Source organism: Mytilus californianus, unplaced genomic scaffold, assembly GCF_021869535.1.
Source record: "Mytilus californianus isolate M0D057914Y unplaced genomic scaffold, xbMytCali1.0.p SCAF_9, whole genome shotgun sequence".
Classification (NCBI taxonomy): Eukaryota; Metazoa; Mollusca; class Bivalvia; order Mytilida; family Mytilidae; genus Mytilus; species Mytilus californianus.
The window spans coordinates 29524957-29535336 of record NW_026262745.1 but is presented as its reverse complement, the minus strand read 5'-3'; the positions used below and the strand labels follow the sequence as shown (position 1 = coordinate 29535336).

Sequence of the window (10380 nt, the reverse complement as noted above, 5' to 3'; positions counted from 1 at the left end):
TACTTACATTTTTAAATCTATCCATGAATTAAATAATGTGTTCACAATATCTTTGTATTAGAATAATTAAAACGAAAGCCTCATACTAAACATATTAAAAAAATTTATTAATAGTTGTGTACACCGGTATGTAAACATAACCAACCACGTGTATTTGTTTATAATTATACACGTGTTGAAAGTATATAATAGGTTAAATGTTTTTCATTGGTCAGGTTAGAACTGACCATAATATTTGAATAACTTTTAGGTCAATTCAAATATTTCGTGCTATACTTTTGGCGGTTGTGTGAATTTAAGATATTGTCATTCGAGGTTCGCTTTTGGTGCAGTAAAGTTGTAAGCTTGTGCCTAACCTGAGTATGTCAGAGATAAGAGAAGGAAGTCCAATGTCTGAAGGTGAGACTGAACATTCACACATTTCAACTGGTAATTCACAAAGTCGCAACCACATAGTAGAAGAGCGCCGTGATTTGGCCGATACCTTTGAACTTTTTAAAGTGTATTTTGACAATAAGCTAGTTGATCTTAAATCAGATTTGGTCCGTGAACAGGACGTAATTTCTAAAAAGTTAAAAGAAGAGGTTTTGCTAAAATTCAAGCACGAGGGCAATAAAATACAGTACAAGTTTAACGAGGAAACTATTACTGAGCTAAACAAAGTTTATAGCTTTGTTCCCCGTTCCGAGACCAAGGTTTCACTTATCATCATAGACCTCCTCATAGACAAGGTTAAGGGCAGAAACAAACTTATACGCATAGCAGATACTTCAGCAGGTGGTTGGGCTACTGTCAGAGATATGAAGCAAATGTTATCGCTTCAGATTATGAAGATGGAAAGAAAATCCGCCCAGCGGAATCCAGAGCCATGCGTATGGCTAAAGATAAATCCCGTCGCCCACATCCTTACAAGACAACGTCTAGACCAGCGTCTGTTGAAACTGCTCCTAATCCTTATTATGTCAATCAGTATCAGCGTCAGAACCCGCCGCCCTTTCGAGTCGGCAGCGGGCGGCGTGAGCCGTCCCAGCACGACATGTGCCATGCCTGTATACAATTTGGTCACTGGAGGAAGAACTGTCCACTTCTCAAACGCAACCAGTTCAACATCAGCAATACACCACAGAACAATTAACAACGAACAGTTAGTTAATGATAAGTATTTATATTTATTTTCTGATTTTGATAGTGATTATTGTTTAAATCACGATACTGAGATTTTGCTTAGACAAGTAAGATTTTTTCAAAATTTCAAATCTAACACGGGTATTTTCTCTGGTGTAAAGGGAAGGTTAGCAAAATGTATTCAGTACTGGGAACATATTGGTGCTAATTCTTTTATTTTAGACACATTGAAAAATGGATATCTAATTCCATTTATTGATAGTCCTTTGAGCATGTACATGAAAAAAAACAAATCTGCTCTTCAGAATAATGAATTTGTTAGCAAATCTGTAAATGAACTTATTCTTTCAGGTTGCGTTATTGAAGTCCCATTTCAACCTTACATTGTCAATCCGCTGAGTGTAGCTACCCAAAAGTCTGGGAAAAAGCGTCTAATTTTCAGATTTGAGCACTTTGAATTTATCGGTGAAAAAGGAAAAGATTAAATTTGAAGATTGGAAAATAGCTGTGCAATACTTTCAGAAAAATGATTATCTGTATAAATTTGATTTGAAATCTGGTTATTTTCATTTGGATATATGTCCACAGCAGCACACGTATCTGGGTTTTTCGTGGGAAGATAAATTTTATTGTTTCACTATTTAAGCATTTGGTCTTTCCACGGGTCCTTACATATTTACCATTGGTCAAGTATTGGAGAAAAAATGGTATAAAAATAATTTATATCTTGATGATGGATTTGGTATGAATAAAGACAATAATGAATGTATCAAAGATGCTGAATTCGTGAAACAATCACTTTTGAATGCGGATTTTCTTCTAATCGAAGAAAAATCAGTTTTTACTCCAGTGCATAAGTTGGAGTGGTTGGGAATTATTAGGGATTCGTGTAATTTCACTTTATGCATTCCTCAAAGGAGAATTGACGAATTATTACAATCTATTCATAATGTTTTCAGAGAAATTCCATATATTTCTGTCAGAAATTTAGCCCAGGTAACGGGTAGAATTATAAGTATGTCTCCTGTGATCGGAAATATTGCTAGAATAATGACTAGATATTGTTATATGTCTATTGAAAGTAGAATATCATGGGATAGTTATTTAGTTTTAGAAAGTAAAAGTTTTGTAATATCAGAATTAAAGTTCTGGCTTGATAACATTGCAAATGTCAATTTTAAAACATTAAATAAATATAGTCAGTCGCATCACTCGCATGTAATGATATATTCTGATGCTAGCAGCATAGCTGCCGGAGCATGTACAGTAGAGTTGGAAAGTAAAAATTTTCACACTATGTGGAAATCCGCTGAAATGTTAGAGAGTTCCACGTGGAGGGAACTGAAGGCCATAGAATTGGCGTTGATGTCTTATCAACATGCATTTGCTGGAAAATCCTTAAAATGGCTAACTGATAATCAAAATAGTGTCAGAATTGTTCAAGCAGGAAGCATGAAAGAAAAACTGCAAGATATAGCAATTCCCTTTTTTTCTATTTGTTTACAAAAGGGAATCTCCATAAACATACAATGGATTCCGAGAGGCGAAAATTTGAAAGCTGATTATATCAGTAAAATCATTGATTATGAAGACTGGGGTGTTTCAGAATTTGTTTATACTTTTATTAACGACCTTTGGGGTCCTTATACAGTCGATCGTTTTGCTAGTTCTCGTAACGCAAAGTTAGAAAGATTTAACTCCTTATTCTGGAATGTAAATACAAAAGCTGTAGACTGTTTTATTCAGAACTTATTTACTTTGTGTTGAGAGCTATAAAACATGTAATTGCTTGTAAAGCTAAAGGTACTTTAATTGTACCAAAATGAATATCTGCGACCTATTGGTCATTCATTTTTGATAAAAAATATGAATTAAAGAGATTATATATCTGATGTTATTGAATTTGAAAATACAAGCGGTATTTTTGTCAGTGGTTCTAATAGAAAATCAATTTTTGGCACTTAGCCTTTTATTGCTCCAGTATTGACAGTAAATGCGACAAGGATAACAAGGCCCTAGTGCACTAATGTGTATTGTAGCTGGCGAGGTTAAAGTGACGAGGCCCTAGTACACGAATGTGTATTGTAGCTGGCGAGGTTAAAGTGACGAGGCCCTAGTACACGAATGTGTATTGTAGCTGGCGAGGTTTAAGTGACGAGGCCCTAGTACACGAATGTGTATTGTAGCAGGCACGGTCGTTGTTGTTAAGGCCCTAGTGTGTATATACATTGTAGAAAGCATGGTTGTATTCAACACGGCCCTAATGTATATAACATTGTAGCTGGCTTGGTCAAATAAATATTGGACACGGTCCTGTTGTTTTTACAGTGGCATGGTTCACTTGTATAAGTTTTAATTTTTTGACATTTTATAATGTTTATTTCACGATTGCACATTTTTCAGATATTTTTCGAGTTGGTAGATGGAAACAGAATTCACATATTTCGGATGAACTTTCTACATTGAAAGCTAGATTACCAGAGTATTGCTTGAGTTCACGTTCTCTGAACACTCGTAAAAAGTACCAGTATGCCTTTAATGCTTTCTGTAAGTGGACTAAATTACATAATATTACCCCATTACCATCATCTGATTATACAGTTTCATTATATTTGATTCACATTTCACAGAGTGCAAAATCGGCTAGCAAGATAAATGAAGTAATATACGCCATTAGCTGGGCACATAAACTGGCTGGATTTAATAATCCTTGTACATCTGAATTAGTAACGTTTGTTAATGAAGGAGCACAGAGAAAATTAGGACATTTTATCACTAAAAAAGATCCTATTACACCAGACATTTTGCGAAAAATTGTTCATACTTTTGGTCACCTTAATAGTAATCTTAAAGATTTAAGAAGGTTCTCAGAATTAGTTAATTTGAGAGGCATCGATATAACGAGTTATTCTACACACGCAAATTTATATTTGGCGAAGAGTAAAACTGATATTTACAGAGAAGGGAGGGATGTGGCTATTTCTAGAACTTATCTTGTAACTTGTCCTGTCTCTACGCTAGAACGATATCTCAAATTAGCTAGTATTACATCAAATTCTGATGAATTTATATTTAGATCTGTTAATTTTTGTAAATCTAATAATACTTATAAACTTAGACCTACAGGTGCGTTGTCATACACGAGAGCTCGGGAAATACTTTCAAGCTTACAGAGTATAGGCTTAGATAGTAGAAAGTTTGGACTGCATAGTCTCCGTTCAGGAGGGGCATCGGCTGCTGCAGCGGCTGGTGTAGAGGACAGATTGTTTAAAAAGCATGGTCGGTGGAAAAGTGAAGGATCGACTTTCTGTAACCAATAATATTGGAATTTAATTATGTACTTTTTTACCCTTTCTTTATTTTTCGAAGCTTTGCTGCACACTGCCAGGCGAGCTGATCCCATACAAAGGTGTTGATTTTATTTTGTAATTAATTTATGTTCGCTTGAAGTTATGAATTAGAACATAAATATATTTATTAAATTTATGTACACCGGTATGTAAACATTACCACGTGTATTTGTTTATGATTATACACGTGTTGAAAGTATATAATAGGTTAAATGTTTTTCATTGGTCAGGTTAGAACTGACCATAATATTTGAATAAGGTCAATTCAAATATTTCGTGCTATACTTTTGGCGGTTGTGTGAATTTAAGATATTGTCATTCGAGGTTCGCTTTTGGTGCAGTAAAGTTTCCCACCCTCCCACCCGACTTAATGTATTTTTCTTGTGTTATTTTTTATTAATGTGAATAATAATGTGTGTAAGAACAGAATCTTTAATTTGATTCATAATATGTATTTGCGTACATAATGAAAATTGTTTTTATTTTTGTAGATTGGTTTTTGTGTTTGTTACCTGCAGCGGCCTAGGCAGACAGTAACAGATGAACATTTAGTATTTTGCATTTGTCTTTAATAAAATTAAAGCTTTGCTGCACACTGTCAGGCGAGCTGATCACATACAAAGGTGTTGAGTTTATTTTGTAAATATTTATGTTCGCTTGAAGTTATGAATTAGAACATAATTGTAACAAATAGGTTATTACACTGTTACAGGGTTTTGTTGACACATTAACCTACAAATTATCAGAAGTTGCAGTTCATCAGCTCTCCGTCTATTATCTTAATCTAAGCATATAACTTATGCTTTAAAAGTAGACAAAACTAGACAAAGTGATACCCCCGCACTCCACTCTGAAGTATCTGTATTATAACAAAGTCAATGTAGCACTTTCTTTGAGATATTATTGTGTCTGGGAGACACAAATGATGCCCCCGCAGATGCAAAGTGTTATTTTAAAATACACAAAGTTGAGCATGGGAGCATATAGATCTATGGTTCACTGTAGGAGGAGTTATCCGGAAACTCTATGCACCTCTTATGCAAGTAAATACTCCAAAAAATGACAAAGTTCAACTATCTCCTAAAAGAGAAAATAATAATAAAAATCAAAATCCTGACCAAATGTTAACCTTCAATATATGTACAAACAGCCAGCAAAGTGAAAACTTCCTAGCATTCAAACTGTAGGAGAAAGTATGCGGAATAACTATAAGGTTATGCACCTCTTATACTCCAAAAATGACAAAGTTCAACTATCTCTGAAAAGAGCAAATATTAATAAAAATCAAAACCCTGACCACATGCACACCTTCAATATATGTACAAACAGCCAGCAAAGTGAAAACTTCCTAGCATTCAAACTGTAGGAGGAGTTATGTGGAATACAAATGTAACTATATACCCATAATGGGACGAACGGACGGACGGACGGACAAGTGTAAAACAATATGCCCCCAACTTTCAGTTGCGGGGGCATAAAAAAAGAAAAGTTGGTTGTAGGTCACTGAAAAACACGTGTTTTCGGTAAAGTACGTAGTAGTACATCATGCATTGCAACTAATTTTATTAATGGATGGTCAATTCTCTAAAGCAGCAAATATATTGCTTATTATGCAAACAAACAACTATATTGGCGGGAACGTTAGTATGCCAATGCATGTGTATCCATAAATGGTAGTGTACCCGACCTTATTAAATGTATTTATGTTTCGGAGCGATACATTATTTTTTTTAGCGGTCCTTAATTATTCAGAAAAAAAACAGGTGAAAAAACTAATTAAATTCAATTGAGAATTAGTGACAAAAAGAAATGGGACACTGAGATTTAAAAATATTGAACCAATAGTTGTTAACTTCTATGTCATTTGGTCTCTGGTGGAGAGTTGTCTCATTGGCAATCATATCACATCTTCTTAATTTTATATTTAACTTCATCTTTTCTAAATTAGACATGTTTCTGCACCTTTTTTGTAATGCTTGTATTGTCCAAATTTTTATCAACCGTTGTCCCGGTTAACACAGCGTTGACAGAATTAATCGGTTATAATATTAGGATTGTGTATACACGTCTTTTTTAATCTTATTTCTGCATGTTTGTATTTAAAAAGGTAAACCTAATTTTCTGTATCTTTTCATCCTCACCATTTCCGGTGCTATTCGAGGTATTGCGCACAATAATCTACACCAAAACCCATTTTATTCACATCCACGTGACACAACTCTATAATTTTATTTAACACAATTGCGTGTCTCGATCGCATTCCCAATTATTTTAACTACACGACAAAGCATGATATAATGTTTGCTGAATGGAGTTTCAGTAACAAAGGAAAATATTTCTTGTACATTATTTGTTAAATGTCCGCATACACGTCTTCCAAAAAATAAGAAAACTGCATCTGCATATTATCTTGAGAATTTGTATGGTAGTAATAAGGTCAAAAGAAGAATCCGCTTATACATTTTACCAAATAGAACAGATCGGAGTTTTTGGTATAACTTCCCGTAGCAAATATTTTATGCATTTTCAAGATGAAAACATACACCTAATATGATACTTTAAGATCGACGTACCTAGTGCATTTACTAAGGATCATTCCCAGTTTTATGCCATAGCATTGTGATAGCATTATGTGTAGTGTAATGCTAAAGCTTGTACCAAGGGCGATTTTATGAGAATGTATCCAGTATGATGCTAAAAAAAATAAGCTAGTGTAATTTTATAAGAATGTACCTAGTGTTATGCTAGGAGACTGTTCATAATGTAATGCTACACGAGTTTAATTAGTATAGTGCCATACGAATTGTGCCTGTAGATAATGCAATTGAATTGCTATTTAATCAATACAATATAAAAACAAGGAGATGTGATATGATTGTCAATGAGACAACTACCCGCCACAGTTCAAATGAAGTGGATGTAAGCAATTATTATAGCCAACCATATGGCCTTCAACAATGAGAAAAACCCATACCGTATAATTGGCTCAAAAGCTCGACATGAAAAATGTGAAACAATTCAAAGAGAAAACCAACGGCCTAATTTATAACAATTTTTTTTACGAAAAACAAATATGACTGACATGATCCAACGTCAACCACTGAACCACAGGCTCCTGAATGCTTGTAAAATTTTGAACTAGGTGATAGAATAGAGCTAACCGTGCGAGATCCTCATGGATAATCAAGGTCGTTAAACATCCCGGCTTGGAGTAGAATTTGGTAGTATTTCTGCAGAGTTTATGTAAATTGGATACAAGTGGGTTTAAAAAAAATTCAGTCTTTAATATGCTATCAAAATGTAAGAGTCTTAACTCTTTCACCTCTCATTCCACCAAAATATTAAATTGCAGTTACAAGTGTCACATTACTTTCTTGACCCCCTATCTTTTACTCTATTCAGTCATATAAATCTTGAATTGAGACTTGAGAAGAAAATTGTTACTTCAAAATTGCATTCACTATTTCTGAATGATACACAAAAGCACAATAAAAGAAAAACAAATTTCGCTGTCCCTTTGAAATTGGAATTTGATAAAGAAGAAATAACATGATCTATTTTTATCATATATGTGTAGTGTCAGTTTCAACTATGGTTCTTGATTTAGATTTTACTTTCCCCAAAAATTGCGGACGGATTAGAAGACACCTGTTTATTTTCTGCACCTTGTGGATAAAGTTGAACACTGAGAGTTGAATGACATAGTTTTTACTTATTCAGAGATAAATGTTAGAGTGCTCAATGCTTAGTTTCTGTGTAATGTTTTGTAGACTGAATCTGATGGTATTTTTTGTTTGTTGTCTTTTCTCTTTGACTTGTAAATGTTGCCCTAGTGGTCGAATTACCACCCCCCCCTCCCTTTTTTTTTTGGTTTCTTCTTACTTTTTATATAAATATATCATGTCCTAAAATTTTCCATCAAAAAAAGAACATGCCAACGTCTTTCTAGTTTAACACACAAATTCACATGTCATATCCTACCGTAGTCTATAATCGGTCATAATGTCGGTTCGTTCGGATTTTGTTATTGTACTTATCACACGGAAAACTCCGCATTGACGTCACTACGCTAATACCAGGGGGGCTAGGATGAAAAATTTTGTCCTGCATTTTTTTTTTAGTTGTAATCTCTGTCCTGCCATTTTATTTTTCACTCTATTCGGTCCTGCCTTTTTTTTTTTATAGTTTATCCTGACTTTTTTTACAAAATGTCATCCTGCCTTTTTTTTTTGCCAAGTTGCTCATCTTGCCGTATTTTATACTCAAAACTCCATGTCCTGCCTTTTTTTTTAAAATTTCATCCTAGCCACCCCCCCCCCCCCCCCCCCCCCCCCGTGAAAATTCATAAAAAAATTCCATTGATGTCAAATTTCATGGTAAATAATGAGGTTTCCTGTTAAAGAAACCCACAATTCATTGCAAACAATTTCAAAGCAATATCATACAAACAAATAATATAACTGCCTTAGACTAAAAAATCACCTAATTGACAATAGAGCAATTTGATCGGTCTGGACGATCCAATGTGTCACGTGCTTTTGGCGCCATTAGAATTTGAAGGTAAACAAACGGGGTCAGCTGCTTCAGTTTGTAACAACATCGTACATTCAGTGACTGAGAAACAATTATGAGTAACCAAGCTTGACAATACACGGTAATTAAAAAACAAAGCTAAGTCTACAGAAAAATAAAATAAAAAATGTCCTTATGTGACCGGAGTACCATAATTACGGGATATAATAATTCGTTACCTACAATTTTACGCTACTGTGTGTATTTAATTTAAAACTCAATTTTTCAAAAAATATTGTGGGGTCAATTCTGGTTGATTTTAATCAATTTGGTTCGAATAGAAGCAGAATTGTAACTTGTTTATTTGTTTATTTGGTTATAATTTTGTTGATAGGCGTTTTTACTTTGTTTTGATATAAACACAAGTCGTATTGTGTAACCTCTCCTGCGTGTCTAAAACAAAAACAGTGGTAAAAGAGTCACATAAGTCAGGCAGGCTAACTCAGATACTCAGATTTCTGATTGGAGTCATTCAAATAATTTCTTTGAAGTTTTGAGACAGCACATGCATACTTGTTTGGATTCGTAATAGACCGCACGAAGTCATTTCTCTTTCATGTGCCCATTTTTCCTTTCTTGGAGTAAGGGAGATAACTCGCGTAACTAACGACGCACGTTTTTTATCCCGAATTTCGCTAGAGGCGTGCAATTACGTATACTTCGCCTTAAGTGGGCGTAACAGACAAAGGTTAACTGATCTGACCCACTAAATTGGCGAACTTAGCGCGCCCAACGAATGGTCTCGTCAACACTGTTGAAAACTAAATAAAAACCCTGCCTAATATTTAACATAAGCCTTATTCAAATATTATCCATACCCCTCACATTCTATTCATTAGTACTATATTCAAATTATAACCACGAACAATCAAATAATATACCGAATACGCCATTTTGACAATTTCAATTTCTTGAACTATTTATTTTATTAAACCACAATATTATTGTTGAAACTACCCGAGTAATGTTTCTGTTTTAAGTGTATGTATTAAATTAAAAATGCAACAAATGAGTTTTGCTGTACAAAATCCCTTGCCCCGAATTATTAACATGTATTTCATCAATAACCAAAGCCGGGCTTCAGAGCTACTGTGAAACTACCTACTTTAGGGGCGATGTTAATCAGATGTGGTACTAAATTCCAAAGATCTGTTAGAATACATAATTATCTTTCCTCTTGCAATAGTTTAAATTCATTTGACTTCCCACTCTTTACACTGGTATTTCTCGTCTAAAGACGTATTGAATAAAATCTTTGTTTCACTAAAAGAATGGGCAACGTTAGTACAAATATCCTGTTCTAAAAAGGGATAAATCATGCTTTGTAAAACAA

The 10380-nt window shown here is 34.2% G+C and overlaps 1 long non-coding RNA gene across 1 annotated transcript; it reads left to right on the top strand.

The window, feature by feature from the left end:
• The first annotated feature begins 3511 nt into the window (after window positions 1-3511).
• Window positions 3512-5119, top strand: LOC127715439 (uncharacterized). Its single transcript, XR_007988417.1, has 2 exons — window positions 3512-3672; window positions 4967-5119. It is a non-coding gene; the product is annotated as an uncharacterized LOC127715439 (long non-coding RNA).
• Window positions 5120-10380: the final 5261 nt, after the last annotated feature.